The sequence below is a fragment of the Chiloscyllium plagiosum genome, unplaced genomic scaffold, assembly GCF_037043375.1.
Source record: "Chiloscyllium plagiosum isolate Xiang-an unplaced genomic scaffold, Cpla_swu_hap1 HiC_scaffold_23, whole genome shotgun sequence".
NCBI classification, from domain to species: Eukaryota; Metazoa; Chordata; class Chondrichthyes; order Orectolobiformes; family Hemiscylliidae; genus Chiloscyllium; species Chiloscyllium plagiosum.
The window spans coordinates 1,784,050-1,811,471 of record NW_028270161.1 but is presented as its reverse complement, the minus strand read 5'-3'; the positions used below and the strand labels follow the sequence as shown (position 1 = coordinate 1,811,471).

The following is a 27,422-nucleotide window of genomic DNA, read 5'->3' as shown; positions in this document are numbered from 1 at the left end:
GCTCTAGGTTTTACCCCCAATTAGCTGTTGTAAATATAGGAGGATCAATTTTGCCAGACCAAGGACCGGTTCCCTCTGGGACACCTTGGTCCACTCCTTCTTCACTCCCAACACCCACCCACAATACGACAACTACCTCTGCGAAGGTGTTACCTCCCTCCTCAGTATCCAAGGGCCCAAACACACCTTCTAGGTGAAGCAGCACTTTACCTGCACTCCCCACAATCTAGTTGACTGTATTCACTGCTCACAATGTGGTCTCTGCTACGAAGGAATGACGAAACAAGGCTGGGTGAACACCTATGTTCTGTCTGCTGAAATGATCCTGAGCTTCCAGTTGCCTGCCACTTTAACACCCCACCCTGTTCCCTGGCCAACATCTGTCTCAGGCTCACTGCAGTGCCCCAGTGAAGCTCAGTGCAAGCTGGAAGAACGGCATCTCATTTTCTGCTCAAGAACTCTACAGCCTTCGGGACTCAGTTCTGAGTTCAACAATTTTGGGGCCTGAGAAACTTTGCCCATGTCCTTATCCCAACCCTTACACAACAGGCCTTGTTATCACATGGTCTGCTCCACTAACAACCCATTGTCAGCCACTAATGGTACCATTAGCTGCTATTCATTCTCCCAGGATATCCTTTACCCATTCCTTTGTCTGTCCAACTGTGTTTCTCTCAATTTGGGTGCTACATCCAAATATTGTTTACTCTCTCCCTCCCCCATCCCATCTCCTGTGTAAATATCAAACTTTTCCTAGCTATCATCAGTCCTGAAGAAAGGTCACTGAACCTCAAATGTTAAGTCTGATTTCACTCCACAGATGCCAGACCTGCTGAGTTTTCCAGCAATTTTGGATTCTGTCTCTAATTTCCAGCATCCTCAGTTCTTTTTTTTTGTGTGAAGGAATACTCCCCACTTACCTGGATGGATGCAGCTCCAACAACCATCCAGGACAAAGCAGCCCATTTGACTAACATCACATCCACAAGCATCCACTCCCTCCACCACCAATGCTCAGTAGCAGCAGTGTGTACCATGTACAAGATGCACTGCAGAAATTCATCAAAGATCCTCAGACAGCACCTTCCAAACCTCTTGATCATTTCCATCTCGAAGAACAAGGGCAGCAGATACATGGGAACACCACCACCTGCATGCTCCCCTGCAAGCCACTCACCACCCTGACTTGGAAATATATCACCATTTCTTCAGCGTCACTGGGTCTCCCTCCTTTGCAGCATTATGGGTCTATGTGCAGCAGTTGGACTGCAGTGGTTCAAGAAGGCAGCTCACCACCACCTTCTCAAGGGCAACAAGCATTGGGCAATAGATGCTGGTTCAGCCAGTGACATCCACATCCCACAAAATGAATAAAAATCAACCCTTGTCTGTTTTTGTGAAGACTATTCCCCTGATGTTGATTACGTTTTGATTTCTCCGTTAACTCCAGAACCACAAGAATAATTCAAATCTTCGTGTTCCATTTACCTCTGAATATCTGATCCCAAGTAATTTCTTAAAGGCAAAGGATGCAGATCCTGGAATCCTGAAATAGAAATGTATAAAAACCACTAGGATTTAGCAACAACAAAAAGACATTGATTAGGCCACTGTTGGAATATTGCATGCAATTCTGGTCTCCTTCCTATCGGAAAGATGTTGTGAAACTTGAAAGGGTTCAGAAAAGATTTACAAGGATGTTGCCAGAGTTGGAAGATTTGAGCTATAGGGAGAGGTTGAATAAGCTAGGGCTGTTTCCCTGGAGCGTCGGAGGCTGAAGGATGACCTTATAGAGGTTTATAAAATCATGAGGGGCATGGATAGGATAAATAGACAAAGTTGCTTCCCTGGGGTGGGGAGTCCAGAACTAGAGGGCATAGATTTAGGGTGAGAGGGGAAAGAAATAAAAGAGACCTACGGAACAACGTTTTCACACAGAGGGTGGTACATGTATGGAACGAGCTTCCAGAGGAAGTGGTGGAGGTTGGTACAATTACAGCATTTACAAAGGCATCTGGATGAGTATATGAATAGGAAGGGTTTGGAGGAGTATGTGCCGGGTGCTGGCAGGTGGGATTAGATTGGTTGGGATATCTGGTCGGCATGGACGGGTTGGACCGAAGGACTGTTTCTGTGCTGTACATCTCTATGACTCTATGTTAAACTAACCTAGGTATTACAAAGTAGCATTACAAAACAAAGTATAATATTCAGAACAATGTATAAACTGAGGGTTTTTTGTACGCTAGACTAGGGAAAACTTGATTTGATTTCATTTTAAGAGTTTTTCTTATGAGCTTGGTTAAGGGGGGGGGGTGGGGTCTGGAGGCCTATTTGTTTGCATGCATTTTTAATGTGGTTTTATAGATCTTCAAGTGAAGGGTTTGTGTTTAGAGGTTTAGCATATTAAAGATATGTAGGAGAAAAATTGTACTGTTGCCCAGCGACAATTCCAAGGCCACACAGAGACAGAAAATCCAGAAGGGAGTCAGTCAGTCAGTCAGTCAGTGCGGGTATGCACCAGAGTGTATTGGTACTCATGTTAAACTCTCAAAGAAGAAGTGTTACAAGATTTCTGTAAACTAGAACTCCTGTATTTGCTCAAAAGTTAAAGTTAGAATGAGTCTAGTTTGCAGTTTGTTTTCGGTGTCTAAGGGAGAGATACCAGCTGAAGGAAAATCGTATCTAGCAAACACACAGAAATTCACTGGTAAGAGCCCAATTGTACCTATGCCAGGCAGAGCAATAAATCTTGGTATGGCGGTAATGGGTGTTTGTAAGGATATTGCTGGGATAAAAGGCATATTGTATGTTTGAATAATTTTCTGGTGTTTATAATGAAATCTTTCTAACCATTTTGCTAACTGCAAAATAGCTCAAGTTTTTCTCATTTAATAAGCATTTATGCTTTGTTTCAGAAGTACACTGGCAGACACATGTGAACATGTTTAATAACTGACCTCTATATCTAAAACAAATCAAAGTTAGGGCCTATCAAACCAAATTTCACTCTGTATTCTGACTTGTTCAATATTATCATCATAAGAATAACAAATCAGACAGAACCTGTGTTTAGAGAAGAAGTAGATAGGTGAATGTTACAGCTCCTTCTTCAAAATGGGATTTTGAGTTTTGTATTTTGTCCATTGCCTGCATATGCTTTCACACTCAATGTCTGTTTGCAACATTTCCTGTCTTTTTATTTAAACTAAACAGACGATTAGAAGAGAGCTCGCAACTATATTATATTCGCCTTCTCAGCTCTTTACATTTTCGGTATTTGCCTGAATTGAATTCAGCAGTATATTAGGAGACTGACATCATTTTTAAAGAGTCTCGTATTTCACACATCAACTTTTTAAATCTGTATTTTAGCACAGATTTGCCAACATATTATTTATTAATTATGGTTTAGTTGCAGAATCATTTCAGGGCAGGTTAAAATTTATAAACTGGTCATGCTTGAGTTATAATCCATAATAATGCAATTGTAATATTCTTTTAAAGTGCATTTCCTGTAAAGTAATGTTGTTATGACTCTGCCAGGATCCAAATAAAGAGCTAGAGCCAAGATTTGTCAGGTATATTTGTGTTTAAGGCAGGGTTCAATTTCCCCTTTGGTAGACTATTTATTTCACTAAATGAAAAGAGAAGATTATTTTCACTGGGCTCTTTTAAGGTCAGGTTAAAGTGGTGCTGGAAAAGCACAGGTCAGGCAGCATCCAAGGAGCAGGAAAATTGACATTTCGGGCAAAAGCCCCTTCATCAGGAATGAAGGCAGGGAGTATCTGGAGTGGAGAGATAAATGGGAAGGGGGTGGGGTTCAGTGTGTGAACAAGCATAAATTTCCAGCTGTAGTTCTATTTAGGAATTTCACATTTGGATGAGAGGACATCTGGGGCAACATGGTGGCTCAGTGGTTAGCACTGCTGCCTCACGGCACGAGGGTTCTGGGTTCAATTTCAACCTCGGGTGACAGTCTGTGTGAAGTTTGCACATTCTCCCCGTGTCTGCGTGGGTTTCCTCCTGGTGCTCTGGTTTCCTTCCACAGTCTAAACATGTGCAGGTTAGGTGAATTGGCCATGCTAAATAGCCCATAGGGTTCAAGGATGTGCAGGTTGGGTGCGTTTGTCAGGGGTAAGTGTGGAGTAATGGGGTGCTCTTTGGAGGGTCGGTGTGGACTTGTTGGGCCGAAAGGCCTGTTTCCACACTGGAGGGATTCTATGACTTGACGTTCAAATTCTGTCAAGTAATGTTCATTATGTACTGGTGTTGTAAGTTCACATGACTCAAAGCAAAGTTGCAGTGAGATTTCAATACAGAGGACCCCCTGAGCTTGTGTAGATCACCTAACTGTATCTATAAGTCAAAGGTTATTGGTAAAATGAACTCAGATTATTGCAAAGACAGAGCAAATTCCACTCTAGAGATTTGGTCCAGGTTAACACTGTCAGCAATAAAAGGGAGTGCTGCAATATTAGAGCTCAGACAACTGTGTGTAAGAGATTGCACAACTAGTATTGAAAGAAGGGAAGGTGGTGTCCTGGACAAGATTGAACCCTCAGTCAAGAGGGTGTTGCTGGAAAAGTACAGCAGATCAGGCAGCATCTGAGAAGCAGGAGAATCGACATTTCGGGCATAAGCCCTTCATCAGGAATTTTTGAAGATTTTGCAAGATTGAACCCTCAGCCAACATAATTCGAACACATAACTTATGCATAGGAATGTGCAGTGTGCAAACTGGTCAATGTATTTCATTTGTCAGCAGAGGCTGCATTGTTATTGAATCTGAATAAGTCTCGATACAATGTTGGAGTGCAGGTTCATAGTTCCTTGAAAGTGGAGTCAAATGTAGATGGGATAGTGAGCATGTTTGGTATGCTTGTCTTTACTGGTCAGTGCATTGAGTACAGCAGTTGGGAGGTCCTTTTGCGGCTCTATAGGACTCTGGTTAGGCCACTATTGGAATACTTAGATTAGATTAGATTACTTAGTGTGGAAACAGGCCCTTCCACCCAACAAGTCCACACCGACCCGCCGAAGCGCAACCCACCCAGACCCATTCCCCTACATTTACCCCTTCACCTAATACTACGGGCAATTTAGCATGGCCAATTCACCTAACCTGCACATTTTTGGACTGTGGGAGGAAACCGGAGCACCCGGAGGAAACCCACGCAGACACGGGGAGAATGTGCAAACTCCACACAGTCAGTCGCCTGAGGTGGGAAATTAACCCGGGTCTCTGGCGCTGTGAGGCAGCAGTGCTAACCACTGTGCCACCATGTGCAATCCTTGTCTCCCTCCCATAGGAAGGATGGTGTGAAACTTGAAATGGTTCAGAAAAAAATTTGCAAGGATGTTGGCAGATTGGAGGATTTGAGCTAGAAGGAGAGGCTGAATAGGCTCGGGCTATTTTTCCTGGGGTTTCGGAGGCTGAGGGGTGACCTTATAGCGGTTTATAAAATCCTGAAGAACATGAATAGAATAAATAGGCAAGGTATTTTCCCTAGGGTGGGAGAGTCCAAAACTAGAGGGCATAGGTTTAAGGTGTTAGAGGGAAAAGATATAAAAGGGACCTAAGTGGCAACTTTCTCCTGTTGAGGGTGATGAGTGTATGGAATGAGCTGCCAGAGGAAATGGTGGAGACTGGTACAATTACAGCATTTAAAAGGCATTTGGAGGGGTATATGAATAGGAAGGGTTTAGAGGGATATGGGCCAAGTGCTGGCAAATGGGACTAGATTACTTTTAGGATATTTGGTCGGCATGAATGAGTTGGACCAAAGGGTCTGTTTCCATGCTGTACATCTCTATGACTCTATAAATATCTTAGCCTGAATAAGTCAATATCTCCCTAGCTGAGAGGAGGTCACTGCCTTCTAATTAATTTCATACCAGTAGGGTTCAAATGAGGATCTTAAATGAGCTGTGAAAGAAAGATTGAAATTTATAAAGCACCAGACACCTCCTGGAGATATCTCAAAGCAGTTTGCAGCTAATGAGCATTCAGAAGAGTATTTGACAGGATTAGGTCATATCCATTGATTACTAAAAGCATTACACCTTCCTCACCTTATTATAATCTCACCTTGAAAATATGTAATCCTAACTCTATCATAAATATAAGCAAAACCTGCTCCCTAGGCAGATATCTCTCATCTTGCTGCAAATGAATACATGTGGAAATAAATCGAGTGACGTTGCTTACCAGCATCGATGCCTCTTGAGATAACCATAAGGACTTGAAGTTGCCCATCAAATAATCACAGGCTTGTGCGCACAAGGGCCTGTTTCTGTCCTGTACTGCTCTTTGCTCTTTGATTTCTGATATAGCTCTTTTTCATTTCCTACTTGAACTGGGTCTGGGTCGAAGGTTGCCAGACTGTATTAGGAAAGCTCCAAACCTGCTTTGTGTGTACTTCTCAGTCTCATGATAACTGTGTGGTTTCAGGCTCTTTATCAGGATGCTTTCACCAAATATTGAATGACATTCTCTGAAATCAACATTTCCATGAAAACATTCAAGTATAGTCTGAAAACATTTATATTTCAGCACCTCCATACAATCAGCAGAATTTAATAATACGGCGCACCCATAAAACACAGTGTTTTCAGAACATTTGAGGGAGACAAAATAATTTGCCATCCTTCTGCTATTTCTGGCACTGGAATCCTTTTCTCTCTCTCAAAGCTTTAGATTCTAGTGTCAAAGAGGAGGCTGGAAGAACACAGCAAGCCAGACATCAGGACTCAGTCCTGAAGAAGGGTTATACCTGAAGCATCGACTTCCCCACCTCCTGATGCTGCCTGGTTTGCTGTGTTCTTCCAGCCTCCTGTCTGTCTATTTTGGATTCCAGCATCTGCAGTAATTTTGTCTCTAACAAAGACATAAACCAGCATTTCAATCTGTTTGAAGAGTTAATCCAATTTACTCCCATTAACGAACTAATTAATGGTTACAGACTATTAACTATTTTGAAAAAACAAAGCCACAGCACCCTTTAGTTTTCCAATTTGAGGTTATAGGAATCCAGGAGTTGCCTAATGAAAGTCTGTTGCATATTGAATATGAAAAGTTCTTGTTCAGTTTCAGGGCAATATGACATGTTCTGATAATTTCACATGAAAAGAAAGTTTCTGAACATGAATATACCAGAGTACTGAGTCATAATGGAGGTATTGTAGTAACAATTATAATTTCCAACAACTCTTACTGAATCTCACCAATGTTTTGCTGTTCCAAATTGGTGCATGTACTGGGTTGATGAAGTTTAAACTACTGTCCAAGTTAATCTGGTTGACTCATTACTGGACCACAATACCTTTCTCATTTGTTTTCACAACAAACAAGTCAGATACGAGTTACTGAAGTATGTCACCATATAATGACAAATATGTATGATTATAGGGTGTATTATAAAGATTATGCTTTTTTATAAACCACAGGAGCTTTAGAGAAGATTTGAGGAAACGTTTTTCACTTAGAGGGTGGAGGGAATCTGGAATGCACTGTCTGGGAGGGGAGTTGAGACTGGAAACCTCAAAACCTTTAAAAAGTTCTTCAATGAGCACTTGAAATGTCACAACATCACCAACGGACCAAGTGCTGGGAGGTGAAATTAGTGTAGATTAAGTGCAAACTCAATGGGCCAAAGGCTCTCAGCTATAGTTTATGATTCTATGATCCTTTTAGTTTAAAGAAAGAGAAAGCAAACATTTGTGAAGAAGGTATCAGCCTACTATTAATTACGTAATTTATTTATGTGAAGATTATTTACCCCTCAGTACTTTGAAATAAATAAGTTGATGGAATTCAAATCTGTTTTTTGGCTAAATTTCTGTGAAGGATGTGTGATAACAATCTCTTAGAACAGGAGAATAGTTCCCAAGTATGTTATTTTAAAAATCAACTTATTGGATCTCCTCTGATGGGCAGTTTTCAGTCGAGCCTCAGCTGAAAAATCAACAGCCCCACCTAATGACAGTGTCAGAGTCTGACCTGTATGTTGATGGAGGGCAGTCACTGACTCAGGCTGAGTAATCACAGCAGGAACCAAAATCCACATTCCGCTAGAATTGATACCCTCTATCTGTGAAACCATAGGGAAGGTTTCTTCTGTAGATGGAGCCTTTTTCATGTCATACTGTTATATGTGCTAATGACAAAATACACATCTGGCTGAAACTTTTTTGCCTTGCCCTCAGGACAATTCAGAGGAACACCAAGTTAAGGGGAAATCCAAAATACGGGAGGAAACACTAGTTGGTTGGTAAGTGGACTCTGTTAACGTGTTACTGTGGAGAATTCACCAGCTAATGATGACTGACAGTTAGTTACCAGGCTTTGTTTAAATTTTAAATTAGGCAGATCAACTTTGACGGGTTAGAGCGTTGACCTGAGAAATGAACCAGCGAGTGAAAATCACCTATTCTGTTGATATGAAACAAGTGCAGTATGTGTACATGTTTTGTCTGTCTGTAAACAACAGAGCCCTGTGTATTAACATATGTAGGTTCCAGTGCATGCACATGTACCACACTGTGAACCCAACTGACAATCCTAAATTGGATGGAGAAAGTGAGGTCTGCAGATGCTGGAGATCAAAGTTGAAACTTTATTGCTGGAACAGCACAGCAGGTCAGGCAGCATCCAGGGAACAGGAGATTCGACGTTTCGGGCACAGGCCCTTCTTCAGGAATGCAATCCTAAATTGGATGTCAACTTAATTCATCACATGCTCAGATTATACAGCAAACACTATTCAAAAACTTTGCAAGTGTGCTGACTGGGTATGATCATGATTTGCTTGTTAAGAACAGTAAAACGGACACACTGTTTGAAATCAGCTGCCAGGCTTTAGGACATGCAGCCTACATACTTGGCATCACACCAGCATTGAAATTCATATATCACATCTCTGATTCGTGATTGGTAGAGTGTCTTTTGGTTTGACAGCAGTACCTGGTTAGTGGTGAACATCACAGGATTGCATTTATGTAGTGACCTAAGGATTGATTATTGTTGCAACATTTGCAGAAGGTGCAACATACATTCAAGATAAATAAGATCAGGGACTGACCTGACCCTGTGATCTAAAATACATTCAAATGGAGTCCAGCTATTGGTCAGGTGTTAGCTTCAGCTTCTGAAATTAAATATTCTGAATTTATATAGTGCCTTTCAGGACCACACAAAATGCTTTGCTACTATTAATTACAAAAGTAATTGCATAATGAAATTACGTGTAGAGAGCAGACACTTTTAGGGATCAGTTAATTTTGATGTAGGGTTGGGTGATAAATATCAACCAGTGTAATGGGTGGTTGGGGTGGGGGAGTGGTGGGGGGCAGTAGAGGGCTCCCATGCTCTCTGTTTTGAATGATCAGCTATCAGGTTTGGGTCTGCAAGTGTCAATATTGATAAGTCTTATAATCAACACCCACAATGATGATGTCATAGAGACTTGTGGACAGAGCAGATTAGGAGGGAGACCGAGCATCCCCTCCCCTCCTCCTCCAAGTGTCAATGTATTTTCCAATCAACCTGTTCCGAGATGTTATGACACACCTCTCAAAAAAGTGGGGTTTAAACCCAGGCCTCCAGGCTCCGAGCTGGAGACTCTCCTTCTGCACCTTCCCTTGAAGTCACTATAACAATGACTATCATACCAATGTAAATTGGAACTCGTTGCTAATTTGTAATAAGTGATATATTGCTATCTACAAAATATAGTCTATATTGACAAGGACGTTGTCTTCCTTTCCCATCCTGGACTAAGCAGGACCCTGTCAGTTTGCTACATTTAAAGAGAATGGTGATAGCAAGTGCAGAGGCTCACTGGCCATCTCTGCCCATACAACTGCGCCATGTGATTAAATACATCTACCTGCAAAAATCTTAATTTAGCATTGCGTTTGATGACAATTCAACTCTCTCAGCTTTGTCCTGAAGTGAGCTTCAGACGCAGATTGAAAATGTAAGCCCATAGTCTCCTGACTCATAATGTGTTACCCACTGAGCCACAGAAATTTTAATTAATATTAATGATAAAAAATGCAAAGTAGTATCTGGATTTCGTTTGGCCAATAGAGGTCAGATGAGAGAAAATGTTCAAATTAGATAATACCTTTTTATTAATAACAGAATTATTGAGTCATTAACCACACAAAATCCAAGACAGCTCTCCATGAAGCAACTCAGTCAGGCCCATTGCTCAACCCATTCCCCGAAGTCCAGCAAATTTATTTTGTGGAATTATTGATGGTTCAGCCTCTACCACTCTCACGGCCAGTGAGTATAATTAATTTTCTCAACCATCTCCCTATTCAGTAATTAGTGTTACTGACCTGGTCTTGATGAATTGACTCCTGTTGTGGTGAGACAACAATTGTCTCAAACATCTGTATTTGACTGACTCCATGATCCAGAGGGAAAACGTGAAGTGGCAATGGGATAAAGAATGAAGTGCACAACAACAGGATTTCTGTGGTAAACAATTTTGTAACTGGTTTTTGAGCTAAAAGGTCCTCCTCCCTCCCAAGACAAACATAATCTTTTTCGATGCTTATTCAACATCATCGATAACAAATTAGCTTTTTGAGCTTTATCATAAATGTTGTGACTTTTTTTAGAATGTTAATTGACTGTAGAATCAATTAAACTGAATAAAGCAGGAAGAATTATCTGAAGCTTCCATCTGTTACTAATCAGTTGTTACCATTTTTTTTTAAAACCTTGTGGGTAATATTATGTGGTTTGATGTTATATTCAATGGCTGCATGGCTCAGAGACTGAAAGCCTGTGCTATAAATGTGTCTGCACGTCTGTCCAGCAAATGTTTGTGGCACAATTCTCCCCTACCACAAGATCCAAATTTGCTCAGCAAACGGTGGAAAGTGTGAAAAATCAAAGGAGACCCAGCTATCAGCTCACGACATGGGGTTTGGTCGACAGTTTATTTTTACACTAACATGCAAGAAATATTTTTAGCATGGAACAAGGGAAAGACTTTGACTTCTGAAAGGACAGTGGAACGAAGTGTTAATTTGAGATGTTGGAACTTATTTAGTTGTGTAACCCCACAATTGGGTATAATCTGTGCTCAACTTCATCAGAGAGTTGTGTTAAATATTTTAAAGCATTGTTTCTCCAGCGAAACATTACCAGTATTGATGGGCAGCAACTTGTCAGGGCATTGTAGCCCTTCCTGATGAAGGACTTTCACCTGAAACGTTGATTTTCCTGCTCCTCAGATGCTGCCTGACCTGCTAGTGCTTTTCCAGCAACACACTCTCAACTCTGATCTCCCACATCTGCAGTCCTCACTATCTCCATTGTAGACTATGGACCAAGCGTGGGAAAATGGGTTTAGTGTAGTTTGGCGTTTGATTGGTTGGCTTAAACATGGTGGCCTGAAGGGTCTGTTTCTATGCTATATGACACTATGAATCTATGACATTGGCAGGATTTTCATTATCAGAGGCCTCTGCCACATCAACATCCTCAGTATAGAGACACTGGCTATGGTCAACAGCTGGGGTCAGCAGGCTACACTATCCCGATTCACAACACGAGACTTCCATACCAAGTTCAATACTTCAAATGTTATTATGGCAAATCAGATTACCTGGAGGGGCAGAGGAAATATTTCAAAGCTGATCTCAAAACTTCACTGAAAAATGCAGCATCCTCACCAACTCATTGGAATTTCATACCCTGGACCAGAAGGATTGGAAAAGACGCAGCTGTGAAGGTTCCAATCATCTTGATGGTCTCGGACATGCCCAAGGAGTGGCCATGTGCAAGAAGTGGGTGGACTGTCCAAAAACCAGACCATGTAACCCGCCCACAGCCTCCCAACCCCCAGCCTCTGACCACACCTTCACTCCAAGCTCGCAAATACAGATTATTAACTGGAAGAGTTTACTGGATGTTCCGTCACATAAGGATGAAGGTGTTTATATCAATGAAAGTAGGTTTCCTTAAAATGAAACACCACCATTTTGAAATAATGGGATATGTTGTAAACCAATAAACATTTAAACATAATCCTACAAGTTTGGTTCGAGTGTTAAAAATCACAGGGATTCTCTCATGTGAAATTGTCCCTCAGGAAGTGAAGACAAACTGTTCATAAACTGCTGTGAATGGTTTTTGATTCATCTGAGTGGCTTGCTTGGCCTTTTCTGAGGACAGATAAAAGGTGAAGAATTAAAATTTGCTGTGGGTTTCAAGTCACTCTTAAGCCAGATGTGGTAAAGATGACAGATTTCTTTCACAAAGGATATTAGTGAATCAGATAGGACTTTTCCAGCAATCACCAATAGTTGTCATGGTCACCATTACTGAGATTAGCTTTTTGTTCCAGATTTATTTAATCAGTAATCTCAATTCCCCAGTCATTGTTATGGGATTTGAATTCATGTCCTTTTGTACAGGCATCTCTAGTTAAGTAATCACTACGTAATGTATCAGCAAATTATGTCCATGACAGAACCAATATAGCATTGGAAAGCATTGAACCTGTAGAATTGAAGAACAATAAAGGACCTTGTTAGGAGTTATGTTCGAATCTCCTAGCAGTAGTCAGGATGTGAAACCCAAATAATAATTAGGAGATAGAAAAGGCAGGAAAGAAAGGCACTATTACAATAAAAATTTGGGACATAAATATGCAGATGAACTGGAAAGCGAAGGTTGGTAGCAGATTCCAAGAAAAGGAATTTGTGGAATGTATACGAGATGTTCTTTTGTAGTTACTTGTGGGAGGGTCCACTAGGAAACAGGCAATTCTGGATCTGGTGCTTTCTATTAAGACAGACTTGATTAGAGAGTTTAAGGTGAAGAAACCCCTAGGGATCAGTGATCATAATACGATAGAAATCACCCACAGTGTGGGAGGGAGAAGCTGAAATCAGATATAATGGTATTTCAATTGAGTAAAAGTAACTATAAAGACATGAGGGAGGAGCTGGCCAGAGTTGATAGGAAAGACGACTGTGGAGCAGCAATGGGGGTAATTCAGGAGGCATGGCAGAAATTCATTCAGTGGAAGCAGAAACATATCAAGGGGAGGACGAGGCTGACCAGGGAAGTTAGGGACAGCAAAAAAAAAATCAAAAGAAAAAAAAACACAATGTGGTGAAGTTTCAGGAAAGCCTTTATAAACCAGAAGAGGATAACTAAAATTCAATAAGGCAGCAGTAGATGAAATATGAGAGTAAAATAGCTGGTAATCTAGTGAGGATTGCAAAAGTTTTTCTTTTACATATATGAAAGTAAGAGAGAGACAAGTATTGACACTGGACCATTAGAAAATGAGGCTGGAGAAATAGCAATGGGGAACAAAGAGATGCAGAGGAACTGAATAGGTACTTTGCATCAATCTTCACAGGGGAAGATACCAGCAGCATACCAGAACTTCATGAGCCGGAGGCAGAGGTGAGTGCAGTGGTCATCTATAAGGGGTAGATGCTGGGGAAGCTGAAGGATCTGAAGGTGGATTAATCATCTGGATCATAGAAGCCCTCCAGTGTCAGACTAGTCCATTCAGACCATTGAATCCAGGATTAGTCGTGCTGGAAAAGCACAGCAGTTCAGGCAGCATCCGAGGAGCAGTACTGCTGTGCTTTTCCAGCACCACTAATCCAGAATCTGGTTTCCAGCATCTGCAGTCATTGTTTATATACCTAGACCATCAAATCCACACAGGCCCTCTGAAGTGAATCCCACCCAGACCCATCCTACTCTATCCCTATAACCCTGCATTTTGCATGGTCAATCCACCTAGCCTGCACATCCTTGGACATGGTGGGGCAATTTAGCATGGCCAATCTACACTGACCTCCACATCTTTAGACTGTAGGAGGAAACTGGAGCACCCAAAAGCAATCCACGCAGACAGGGGGAGAATGTGTCTGAGGAGTTTGCACAGTCACCTGAGGATGGAATCAAACTCAGGCTCCTGGCGCTATGAGGCAGAAATGCTCACCACCAAGTCAGATGGACTACACCCCAGAGCTCTGAAGAAGATAGCTGAGGAGATAGTGGAGGCATTGGTGGTGATCTTTCAGGAATCACTGGAGTCAGGGAGGGTGGCAGAAAACTGGAAAATGGTAATATAACAGTACAGTTAAAGAAGGGAGGGAAGCAGATGACTGGAAACATTAGATCATTGTTAAGAGTTTGGATCCATTATTAAGGATGAGATAGTGGCAAATAATTGAAGTCCATGATAAATTAGAGTCAGCACAGCTTTGTCAAGGGTAGATCATGCCTGACAAATCTGTTAAAATTGTTTGAGGAGGTAACGAGCACATTAGCCAAAGGAGAGCCTTTGTTGAAGTGCCACACAGCAGGCTGCAAAATAAGACAAGAGCTCATGGTGTTCGAGACAAGGTACCGGCATGGAGAGAGGATTTGTTGCCTGACAGAAGAGGATAAAGGGATCGTTTTTCAGGATGGCAGCTAGTGACTAGCAGAATTCTGCAGGGGTCCATTTGGGACCACAACTGTTCGCTTTATACAATAATGATCTGGATGAAGGAACTGAGGGCATTCTTACTAAGTTTGCAGATGACACAAAAATAGATGGAGGGTCAGGTAGTGTTGATGAAGCTGAGAGTCTGCAGAAGGACTTGGATGGGTTAGGACAGTGGGCGAAAAAATGGCAGATGGAATACAGTGTAGGAAGATGAGGTTGTGTGTTTTGGTAGGAAGAATAGAAGACTGTTTTCTAAAGAGGGAAATGCTTTGGAAATCTGAAGGACAAAGGGATCTGGGAGTCCTTGTTCAGGATTCTCTGGAAATTAACATGCAGGTTCAGTTGGCAGTTAAGAAGACAAATGCAATGTTAGAAATTTTTTTTTTAAGAGGACTAGAATACAAGAGCAGAGATGTACAGCTGAGGCTGTACAAGGCTCCAGTCGGACCACACTTAGAATATTTTGAGAAGTTTTGAGCCCTCTATCGAAGGATGGATGTGCTGGCATTGGGAGGATTGGGTCCAGAGGAGATTCACAAGAATGATCCCAGGGATGAAGAGCTTGTCATATGAGAAGCAGTTGAGGACCTCTGTGTCTCTACTTGATGGAGTTTAGAAGGATGAGGGGAAACCTGAAATTTGTGCGAAGATTTGTAGCTCGGGTGCTCGTTGCTGTGGTTCTGTTCGCCGAGCTGGAAGTTTTTGTTGCAAACGTTTCGTCCCCTGGCTAGGCAACATCATCAGTGCTTGGGAGCCTCCTGCGAAGCGCTTCTTTGATGTTTCCTCCGGTGTTTATAGTGGTCTGTCCCTGCCGCTTCCGGTTGTCAGTTTCAGCTGTCCGCTGTAGTGGTTGATATATTGGGTCCAGGTCGATGTGTTTGTTGATGGAGTTTGTGGATGAATGCCATGTCTCTAGGAATTCCCTGGCTGTTCTCTGTCTGGCTTGCCCTATGATAGTAGTGTTGTCCCAGTCGAATTCATGTTGCTTGTTGTCTGCGTGTGTGGCTACTAAGGAAGACAGCTAACAATCCGCATATATGAACATCAACTAGCCACGAAACGACTCGACCAGCTATCCTTAGTAGCCACACACGCAGACAACGAGCAACATGAATTCGACTGGGACAACACTACTATCATAGGGCAAGCCAGACAGAGAACAGCCAGGGAATTCCTAGAGGCATGGCATTCATCCACAAACTCCATCAACAAACACATCGACCTGGACCCAATATACCAACCACTACAGCGGACAGCTGAAACTGACAACCGGAAGCGGCAGGGACAGACCACTATAAACACCGGAGGAAACATCAAAGAAGTGCTTCGCAGGAGGCTCCCAAGCACTGATGATGTTGCCTAGCCAGGGGACGAAACGTTTGCAACAAAAACTTCCAGCTCGGCAAACAGAACCACAGCAAACCTGAAATAGTGAGAGGCCTGGATGATGAGATGATTTTTCCAATTGTAGGAGAGCCAATGACCTGAGAGCATATCCTCAGAGTAAAGGGAAGGCCCTTTGGAACTGAGCTGGGGAGGAATTTCTTCAGCCAGAGCATGGTGAATCTGTGGATCTCATTACTACAGAAGGCTGTGGAGATCAAGTCATTGAGTGCATTTAAGGCATAGATTATAGGTTCTTGAGAAGAAAGGATATTAAGGGTTACCGGGAGAAGGCAGGAGAAAGAGATTGAGAAACATATCAACCATGATCAACTGGCAAACAGACTTGGTGAGCTGAATGACCTAATTCTGCTCCAATATCTTATGGAGTTGTGAACATGCTTTTAGTAAGTTTGATACATGATCTAGAGCCAAAGTTGCCATTGTCCTGTTGAAGGCAAAACTACATTAAAAACATGGCTTCAAAAGATTTGAAACATACTTTATTTGAAAAATTACCCATTGGTTACAGAACTAATTGGGTGGAAAACATTGTAAATCAAGCATTGCAAAGGATTGGAAATCATCTTGGACATAAATCACAAAAGTTTCAGCTCGAAATGCTATTCAACCCAGAGAGCATATAACCACAAGAAAAAAATTGAACCATTCTGCATGCTAAGTATCCAGGATATTTCATCTTAAATAATGATGCTGCCATTTATGATTTTATAACACAAATATTAATATCTCAACTGTTGTTTGAGAAGGTGAGAGATACATCAGATGCAATACAGCCTCCTCCACTCTCCATGTTATGTGATAATGTACTACACTCTCCAACTTGGGTAACACCAGTCCGGTGCCAATATTAAGTTGTCATGGTCCATATTTCTTGGCCCTCATGCCAACTGGCCTTAGATAGACAAACTAGTGCCTTTGTTTATTGAGAAACTCAATAAGGCTGGCAACATCTGTGGAGAGAAATTGAAATAATATTTCAAGTCCACTCTGACCCTTCTTCAAAATTTTTATTTATACATCACCATTAACACAACACAGGAGAACTTGCACGCTCATCAGCAGAAACTGCATGCAGTAGACAGAACTGAATGATTCCATAAGCAAACAATCACACCAAATCTCTGCATCAACACTTCAACAAGATGGAATGTAGTTGGCTTGCTGTGTCATCCAATGTCATTACCACGGAATAGTGTAGGTTAGATGGGCTTCTGATTGTTTCCACAGGTCAACGTAACATCAAGGGCCTGTACTGCGCTGTAATGTTCTATGTTCTATCACAGAATTCCCTACCATCAATACACTATGATTTGGAGTTGGACTGGGGTGCACAAAGTTAAAAATTACACACAACACCAGGCTATAGTCCAACAGGTTTATTTGGAAGCACATATCATGCTATCCAACTAGTCTTCCAGTTCTTCTTCAGGGTCAAGTTTCTTAGCCATTTCTGTTAGTTCACAACTAATGGAAATGGCTAAGAATCTACAACTAACATTATTTTTCTAAGAGCTGGAGTCTTTGGGTCAGCTCTCACAATGTCAGTAATAATTTCAAGAATATAACTAAACACTATAAGGAGATCCTTCTGTAATGTATTTGGGAGGGTGTTGTGAGGTTTTCAATAATCCTCTTCAGATTTGTTGTATAAATTGAAAATGTCATGACTTGAAGTCATGCTGACATGCATTCAGTTAATTTTCATAAATCATGTACAGTTTGAGATGTGCACTGAAAATTTAATTAAAAGTCAATCATTTGCAAAAACATATTGGTCCAGATGCCACAAATGTTATTGTTTCAGTCCCACTGATTACTTCTTCGATTCTCTACATCCTGTAGCTATTACATGTCACAATGCCATGGTCTATGGAACAATCACACAAATGGAATGTCGACATGACAGGAGACATTCTCTGTAATTTGCCTTTCATTCACGTTGGCACTCAGGAATTGTGTACATTACAGGAATTAATCTCCATCTGCATTCAGTGACCACCTGCTTGAACCACAGGTGAAAGAGAACAATTGGAACCTGTGTTGGTGAATGATAAAGTGCTGTACTTTAGTCATAGGAGAAGGCATCTCATTAATGTGTCAAAGGGCATGGTATCAAAGTTAAGGATAATTGGGAAAATATAAGCATTTATATTCACCTGCCTTTACATTTGGTACCTCAGTTACTTTTTGCATATACGATGTATTCTTCTACCAAACAAATAATTTGGTCAAGGATTTATCTACTGTAGTTAGAATCAACAAATGTTTCACAACTAGCTAACTGTGAAAAAATATCAATATTGGTATTAAAATGCAAATCACTTGGAAAAATTAATTTGAATATCAAAAAAGAAAGAAATTCTCACATTTACTCAGAGACTTTATCAATCTCAGATCATTCAGAGCTACTTTATAGACAATATAATTCTTTCAAAAGTTGGTAATAGACAGGAAAGTTGTGTACACAAAGATGCACAAACAGCCAAATGCTAATGCACAAATAATATGTGTGTGTTCTTGGATTAGGGATACATTATTGACCAACACACTGTGGGTATCAATCCTACACTGCAAAATCATACACAGGATAGTTTAACCCTACTTTCCCCCTCCCATTATCTTCAAGCTCCTCCTATTCTAACTCCCCTACCCCTACTCATCTTTGTGCCTACAAAAAAAACTGCACTATAATCTTGATATGGTTAACAATCCCTTATTGGTCTATAAGGCATCATTCTCTATTTATACAGAATCCACCATTTGGAAAAGGACAGAGAGGATGTTTCCCCCAGTGGGAGGATCTAGACCTAAGGGACTTAGGTTTTTATTCAAAGCCTATCATTTATGACTGAGGTGTGGAAGGATGTCTTCATTCAGAGGGTGGTGAAATTTTAGAATTCTCTACCCCAGAAGTCTGTGGAAGCTCAGTCATTGAGTAATCAATACAGCGACGAGTAGATTTCTGGTTATTAATGACATCAAGGGTCATGGGGACAGCATGGGAAAATGATGTGGTGAAACATGCTTGAGGGTTCTGCTTGATGTTCCTATTCAGGGACCTGTTCTTCCTGGCCTTTAGCCCAAAGTTATGTAAAAAGCTAACCTCAGGTTGGTTCCTCGGACAGGTGATGCCACTGGAAGGCATCAGGAATGAGCCACAGGGGTTGACTGAAATGTTTTTGAATTGGTTGCATTGGTCTCATTAGGTCAACAACCTAAACACCTGCAGTATAGTGGCCAAGAGAATGTGCAAAAATGTTAACAATCATTAACCAATAATAATAGGATGATTTGAAAGTATCAGACTTTAACCTATTGAAAGGAACAGGCAAATGCTCATGGTACACTTTGTTCAAACTGAGCTATTCACCTCTTTAAAAATCTTCCTATTAGAGTTTTTCCACTGATTGCAACTCTGAAATTGTCAGCAAAATTGAAGAACAAATAAAATAGCTTTCACCCACTGAGGACATTTTGTCCAGAGAGATAGTTATGGATCTTTCAATGAATGGACATATAAATACAAGTTAGTGGCCCTGGTACATTTGAAGGGGGCCACAGATTGAAAACTGAAATCATTTTCTGTCTGTTTGTTGTATCCCTGTTTGAGAAGGGGCGGCCTGGAACCTGAGAAGAGCTCCGAGGGAGACAGTGGCCAAAAAAAAGGTTGAAAATCACTGGGTCTGGTTTGATCAGTCATTATGGCCCAGGTAGATTGTGCTGCTTCTGGGATTTGAAATCTGTGAATTCTGACCACCATGAAACCGGTGTGGTGGGAGTTGGGTGTTGGTTGTGATGGAAGTTGGGTGTTTAGGAGTTGGGTATGTTGGCGTGTGGGTGTGGGGCGTGTGGGAGTTGGCTGTTTAGGAGTTGGGTATGTTGGTGTGTGGTAGTTGGGTGTTTAGGTGTGGGGAATGTTGGCGAATGGGTGCAGGTTGTGTGGGAGTTGGGTGTCTAGCCACGTTTGAGGCTGCTCTACTCAATGAGACTGCCCCTACTCTGAATCTGCTTCATTTCTGTCACTACCTTATCTCAGAGTGACTGCTGTCTGACCCACAGGCATCAATTAAACTTTTTATTTACATTTAAAGGAACAGAACATCAATCCCATGTCTTCAATAAAGCTCTTCCATTCCTCTTTTCTCAGAGACTGAACAGCAATTGACAGTTGATGTCAGAATTACATCATTATGAACAAATTCACTTCCATTACTTTTTAACTTTTTTCGAAATTGTTTCAGCAATTGGGGAATATTGTGACTCTGGTAACAAACTGTGGCTTGTAAATTGAAAGGCATTTTTAGTCTTGACCAAGTATGAATAATTTTAATGCAGAACTACTTCACGTAATAATTCAGCTAGTTCAGTGCAACGTTATTCTCCTGGAGGTCAAAATGAACAACTCAAACACAGTGAGATATTGTTCAACTTTACTTTGAATAAACCTCAAAACTGTGTCAAAGGCAATTGTTGAATTTCTGATGAAATAAACAGCTTTCTGTTTTTATTATTTGTTTGAAGTGAGGTTCGTGAACTGAACTGGTTTATGTATCTCACATTGAATAACATGCAATTGCTGGTTTCTGCAGCTTTAATGGGGGATGTTGGTCCAGTTCACAGTCACTCCACAAAGAGCTGAGAATAATTGACACTGAACCAGACTATGGTGTAGTTTTGGAGGTCTTGCAGTTATAAAGATGAAAAATCACAGAAAAAGGCTCTTCAGCCCATCGAGTCTGTACTGGACAAAAAACAGCCACCTGACTATTTTAATCCCCATGTTCCAGGCCTTGACCCATTGGTTCACTTGCCTTGTAAGTGTACATCTCAATACTACCAGTGCAATAAGGCTTTCTGCCTCTACCATTCCAGATTTCTACCATCCAATGGATGAAAACATTTTCCTCAAATCCCCTATAACCCTCCCACCCCTTCCCTTCAATCTACGCCCCCGGTCACAGATTCACCCCTCCCTTCAATCTATTTCCCCGGTCACAGATTCCCCCTCCCTTCAATCTATTTCCCCGGTCACAGATTCCCCCTCCCTTCAATCTATTTCCCCGGTCACAGATTCCCCCACCCTTCAACCTACGCCCTGGTCACAGATTCCTCCTCCCTTCAATCTACGCCCTCGGTCACAGATTCCCCCCTCCCTTCAACCTACACCCTCGGTCACAGATTCCCTCCTCCCTTCAACCTACGTCCCAGTCACAGATTCCTCCTCCCTTCAACCTACGCCCCGGTCACAGATTCCCCCTCCCTTCAACCTACGCCCCCGGTCACAGATTCCTCCTCCCTTCAACCTACGCCCCGGTCACAGATTCCCTCCTCCCTTCAACCTACGCCCCGGTCACAGATCCCCCCTCCCTTCAACCTACGCCCTCGGTCACAGATTCCCCCCTCCCTTCAACCTACGCCCTCGGTCACAGATTCCCTCCTCCCTTCAACCTACGCCCCGGTCACAGATTCCTCCTCCCTTCAACCTACGCCCCGGTCACAGATTCCCCCTCCCTTCAACCTACGCCCCGGTCACAGATTCCTCTCCCTTCAACCTACGCCCCCGGTCACAGATTCCTCCTCCCTTCAATCTATTTCCCCAGTTACAGATTACCCCACCAAAGAGAAAAGTTTATTTCTGTCAACCCAATCTATGCCCCTCATCATTTTATAGATCTCAATCATGTTCCTTCTCAATCTCCTTTGTTCTGAGGAAAACAACCCAATCTGTGCAATTTCTCTTCAACACTGAAACTCTCCAGCCCAGGCAACATCCAGGTAAATCTCCTCCTCCCCTCTCCCAGTGCTATCACATCTTTCCTGTGATGTGCATTCCAGAACGGCACATAATGCTCTCGCTGTGGCCTAACCAATGTTGTTTACAGTTCCCGCATCACCTCCCTGTTCTTAAATTCTATGCCTCAACTAATAAAGGCAAGTATTCCATCTGCCTCCTTAACCACTTAATCCACCTGTCCTGATAGTTTAAGCAATGGGTGGATATAAACACCAAGATCCCTCTGATTCTTGCTACTTCCTAGAGTCCTACTGAAGGATAATGTATAACTCTTAAAGAGAGCGAAGAGAGGTAATGAGAAGAAAGTAGTATATCTGCCTGACCCCAGAAGCCCAGAACCCCAGAGGGAGGAATGTGTTGACATTCTAAAGGTTATAACAGTGAGTGTGCTTCTATTTTGACACATTCTCAATGGTAGGTGCACAGGGGGCCTCAGCAAAAATAATGTTGATTGCCAGCATTCAAAGCCCTCAGTGCTATTGATGTCTAGCACAATATTTGTGGTGTCATTGTGAAAAGATGTCCTCTGTTCTTAGAATCACTGAATGTCATACAACATTGAATAGGCCTTTCAATCCCATTGCACTAATCCCATTTATTTCCACTTGGTCCGTCACCTACTATTCCCTAGCATTGTAAGTGTTCATCCAGATGCTTCTTAAATGTTACAAGAATACTTGCCTACCCCATCCTCTCAGACAGCACATTCCATATTTCTACCATCCTCTGGGTGAAATTATGTTTCCTCAGATCTCCTCTGAACTATTTGCTCCTCACCTTAAAGTTAAGCCCTATAGTTTTAGACACATCAGCCATGAGGAAAGAGATTCTCATGATCAATTCTACCTGCCCCACTCAGAATTTTATGTATTTCAATCATTAGCGTTAGCGTCCATTGCTCCAAAGTAAACAAACCCGGCCTATCCAGTATCTCCTCATCACTGAGACTTTCATCCAAGACAATATCCTGGTGAATCTCCTCTCCACCCGCTCCAGTGCAATCCAATAGCATGGTAACCAGAACTGCATGCAGCATTCCATCTGGAACCTAACCAACATTTTATAAAATGTCCACATAACTTCCTTGCTCCTATACTCTCTGTCCCAGGTAATGAAGACAAACGTCCTATATCCCTTCTTCACCACCCTGTCTGCCTGTGCTGACACCTTCAGGAATCTATGGTCTCAAACACCAAGATCCCTTTGTTCCTCAGTACTCCATGAGGACCTATCATTCATCGTGGGTATCCTTCCCTTATTAGACCTCCTAAAATGCACCACCTTGCACTTACCAGGATTAAATTCCATCTTCCATTGCTCTGAGACCATCCTCCATAAACATCAATTTTCAAGTAATCGGCAAACTTATGAATTATAATGTTTACATTGACATCCAAGTCATTAATGTACATAACCAACAAGGGCCCCAGGACTGATCCCTCTGGTACACTGCTGGTCACAGAATTCCAATTACAAAATCAAACATCCACAGCAATGTGGTTGACACTCAACTGCCCTTTTGCAATTATGGATGGGCAATACATGCTGATCCAGCCTGAGACACTCACATTACCAAACTAAAAAAAACTTCAATATGTAATCATCTCTCCCCCGCCTTCTCAACAAACTGGTGCTAATCCCAAAGGATTTAAAAAACTGAGTGTGATATTAGTAATGATGTGTAAAGGGATAATGCATTCATCTAAAATTCCTCCATCTGCTATTTTAACAAAGGCACTCAACCATTAATATTCCTTTGTGCACTATTCAGGAACCTATCTATAAAGATTAAGTTTATGTATCATAATGGAGATACCCATTGTATAGAGATGGCCCAGCAGAGTTATTTTATTTCAAAGTGACTAACATGTTTGTTAAAATGACAAACAGGTGAATTTTATTTGAATGTGCTATCATGTTACTGCTATGACTCAACATGCTTTCAATCTGTAAGCATTTAGTTTATTGCTGGTGACCTGAGATTGCTTGTTGTTTGGTGGTGTTGGTCTGTCACACTGTACTTATCACCAACTATTAACAGATTAAATATGATGTAACTCTAAGTGGTATTAAGGCTATAAGCAAATACCTGCATGCTATTGAATGTTCCTGTGTTTGACCCGTTGATGTTTATTGTAGAAAGGTTCTGAAGTATAAACAAAATTTGGTGAAATAATTCGCTACAGAATTCTGCTCAAAATTATTCTCCATTGATTTTTATTAATTAAAAACATTGTTTCAATATTTTATTTTGTCATAGAAAATATTATTTAAAATGAGATCTTATTATTAATGCAGCAGTTCAATTTTTACTACAAAATGTTGTGGTTGCAGTTAATATAGGTGACAATTGTGCTTAAGGTCCGGTTTACAGCAAATACTTGATTTGGTAATATCATTGTTGATTGCTGACTTAAATGACATTTATACAGTGGCATGAATATTGAGTCGGGCTGTCTTAAAAGCAGATTAAAAACTGAATATAAACATTATACACATCTGGCTAAAGCCTGTTGTCATAATGACAATAGACATTACAACCTGTGGCTGGTAACACTGAGGACCAGGAGACAATAATTAGAGCAATTTCAGAAAATGTCAGCATTTTCAGGGAAGTGAGCCCCAGATAAAGAGGATTGGATCATTTGACGAGTGAAATGTTACCAAAAGGTGAATGCAATAATAGTCAATTTGCCAATGGGTTTCACAACCTGGAACTGACAGCTCTGCAGTACCTTACACATAAATAAAGTTACAAGGACAAACCAACAAGGTTTTAGTTCCGAACTCAAACATAAAGTGGTATAGAGGACAATTAGTGGAGATCCAAGGATATCTAATTGATGATGTGGATACTATCTATGAGGATTGACCGGACAAAAGTCAGTTTTGGATGTGATTTCAACCAGAAAGACACTTTTGCACAAAGTGTTAGGAAATGGCTCATCAATGTAGCAAAAGGTGCTCGTTTGAAGTTTGCATCCATGGAGCTGTGGTATTACTTCACACATGTGCCTCATGTTAAATTGTACACCAATAGTGTCCCATTCATTGTCACTTTTAAGCTCAGCCTTCCAGAATCTTCCAGCTTTAAAAACCAATCAACCAGTTACAGCTCAGTACACACAACAGTTAAACAGAAAATTGGAAACAGAATTTTCATGTCCTTTCAGCTTGTATTCATCGTTCTGAAGCTGATTCATCAATTTTGCAATTACATGAGATATAGTGATAAATGAGCTTTTTACAAGTTAAATCCTTGCATTGTACACAATACTTGGCCCTCAATCAGACTTCACTTCAGATCATAGATGACTCACAGGAGCCTCCAAAATGTTCTGATGATGGAATGGGAAGTTCAATTATTTGGAAAACCAGATGACAAGCAGACCATCACCCGATCCATCATTTTATTAACATTTGTGCTTGATCTCAAAACTGCAAATTGAAGTCCAATGAATAAAAACAACCCCAACAATACACAATATGGATGATCACGTTTGTCCAAACAGTGTTGGGAATGTCAAGTTTAATGCAACTATGTCAAATTAGTGCTGAAGATTGGCTCAGAACAGTGGAAAATTAAGGCAATATGGGTTGTTTGAAAGTCCATCAGTGCTTTGTTTTTCATTATAAAGTTCAGCTGAACATAATCTTGGGAATGGTTTTCCTTATTAGGCATTATCCTTGCCTGTGGCAAATGATGTTTTGCTGAACCTTGTCTATGGAAAGAAACATTTTGTTGTTCAAAATGAGAAAAAGCTGTGCATCATGCCCATCTATCGAATGATTGCAGATCTTGCATATTTGATGCACAGCAGAACAGTGTGTACCATTAGCAAGATGTACAATAACACCTCATCAAGGCTTCTTTGACAGCACCTTTTAAACCCATGGCTTCCACCATCTGGAAGGAAGAAAGCAGCAGATACATAGGAACACCATCCCCTCTAGGCTACTCACCATTCTGACTTGAAGATACTTTTAAAGTTGGTCATTGTAATGTAAAATAGTATGTCACTAAATGTGCACACAATAAGCTCCTACATGTGCTCCTTAAAACCATCTCAGACAGTTGATGGAGCTTTGATTAACATTTCATTCAAAGTTGGCATCGCCAGAAATGTGAAACTGCTTCACTAGAGCTGGTCTTTACTTTTGTTAAAGCCCCAAAGTGAAACTGGAGTTCTTGATTTCTGACAGCTAAACATGGTACCAACTGAGCAATGGCTGGAACACACAGGTCAACATAGAAAATAGAACAGTACAGCACAGGCCTTTTGGCCCTTCATGTTGTGCTGGCCCTTTATCCTTATCTAAGATCAGACTAACCTAGATACCCTTCATTGTACTATCTTCCATGTGCCTATCCAAGAGGTGCTTAAATGTCAAATGTGGTACCAGAGGAAATACCAGGGCAAGGAAAGAAAGATTTATTTAAGAGGAAGATAAAAGTGTCAGATGGTGAAAAACAAAAGCACCTTACATTCAAATTTTAGCATTCGTAAAATCTCTAAAAAGACTTCAATGCCTGAAGGAATGAGACTCCTTAAATTGCTTACTTTCTAGTCAGAGAGATGAATCATCATGACTCTTTTAAAAAGATGTTTGCTCTCTTCATGTCAGGTTTCCTTTTAATGGATAATTAGTTTGTAATCCAATGAATGTTTGAACTAACAGCGAAGGTGAAAATGAGCAGCCACTTCTCAAGCAAAAGACAGAACCGCACAAGTACACCAGTATATTTTAGAGATTCACAACTCAAAATATCATTCATTCCCACAGAGGCATCCACAGCAGTTCTGTTCTTTAGCCAATGATATCTAGTGCAATATTCCTTCAAATACTTTGACCTGAGAACTTTAAAAAATTATAGATATTGAAACTTGATCAATTCATGAAATAAAACCAACAGAATGGCTATAGCTTGTTGTATGAAAGAAAGGGAAAAATATTTTAATTTGTTTTGCTACAGAACTGAGCAAAGCTCAGTGCACTTTCTTCATCTTTAATATTTTACTTGCATAGCTACACAATTTTATTACCGACCCCAATGTTGAATATACTAAATCAAACTTCTAGAAAGTAACTTTTTTCATCATCTTAACTAAAACTAAAATAATACACAACAGCCCCTAAGTTTCCCTCCAAGCCACACACCATCCTGACTTTGAACAATATCACCATTCCATTACTGGTGCTAGCTCGAAGTCCAGGATCTCCCTCACCTACAGCACGATGGGTATCCCTCCAGCCCAAGGACTGCAGCAGTTCAAGAAACTGTTACAGTGCCATCTACTCAAAAACAAGGCTGGCAATAAATGGTGACATTGCCAGTGATGCTCACATGCCAAGGTTTAATTAAAAATAGACTGTACTCATGGTCCTATGCCAGACCCGAGAAATAATTTGAGACTTGTATCCTGTTGTTTCATCATAGCATTCTATAGTAATTCTCCCACAATCAATCATAACTACATTCAGTGAATTGTGGAAGGTATTTCTGCGCCAAAGTGAAATTTTGTCGGATCCATATGGATGCAACATGCTCACAGGCGAGAGCCCTGACTACATTAAAGTAAGTGGTGTGGACACAGCTCTGATGAAATGTCACCCAGACTTTAGCTTGAAGCGTTAGCTTGCTCTCTCTGCATGGATGCTGCCTGACCCGTTGTTTTCAGTGGTGTGGACACAACTCGTGCCAGCAGCTGATGATCATGATGCATTGGAAAACA

General features: G+C 41.1%; 1 protein-coding gene across 3 annotated transcripts in view; it reads left to right on the top strand.

Annotated features, from left to right (window-relative positions):
• Positions 1-27,422, top strand: part of sema3ab (sema domain, immunoglobulin domain (Ig), short basic domain, secreted, (semaphorin) 3Ab) — a 411,101-nt gene that overhangs the window by 52,460 nt on the left and 331,219 nt on the right. For 2 of the 3 annotated variants that reach the window (XM_043714215.2, XM_087999317.1), the window contains one exon: positions 8,209-8,273. The exons of the other annotated variant lie outside the window; for it this stretch is intronic. The gene's annotated coding sequence lies outside the window, so the exon portion shown is untranslated. The remainder of the gene's footprint in view (positions 1-8,208; positions 8,274-27,422) is intronic. 3 annotated transcript variants of the gene reach the window in all.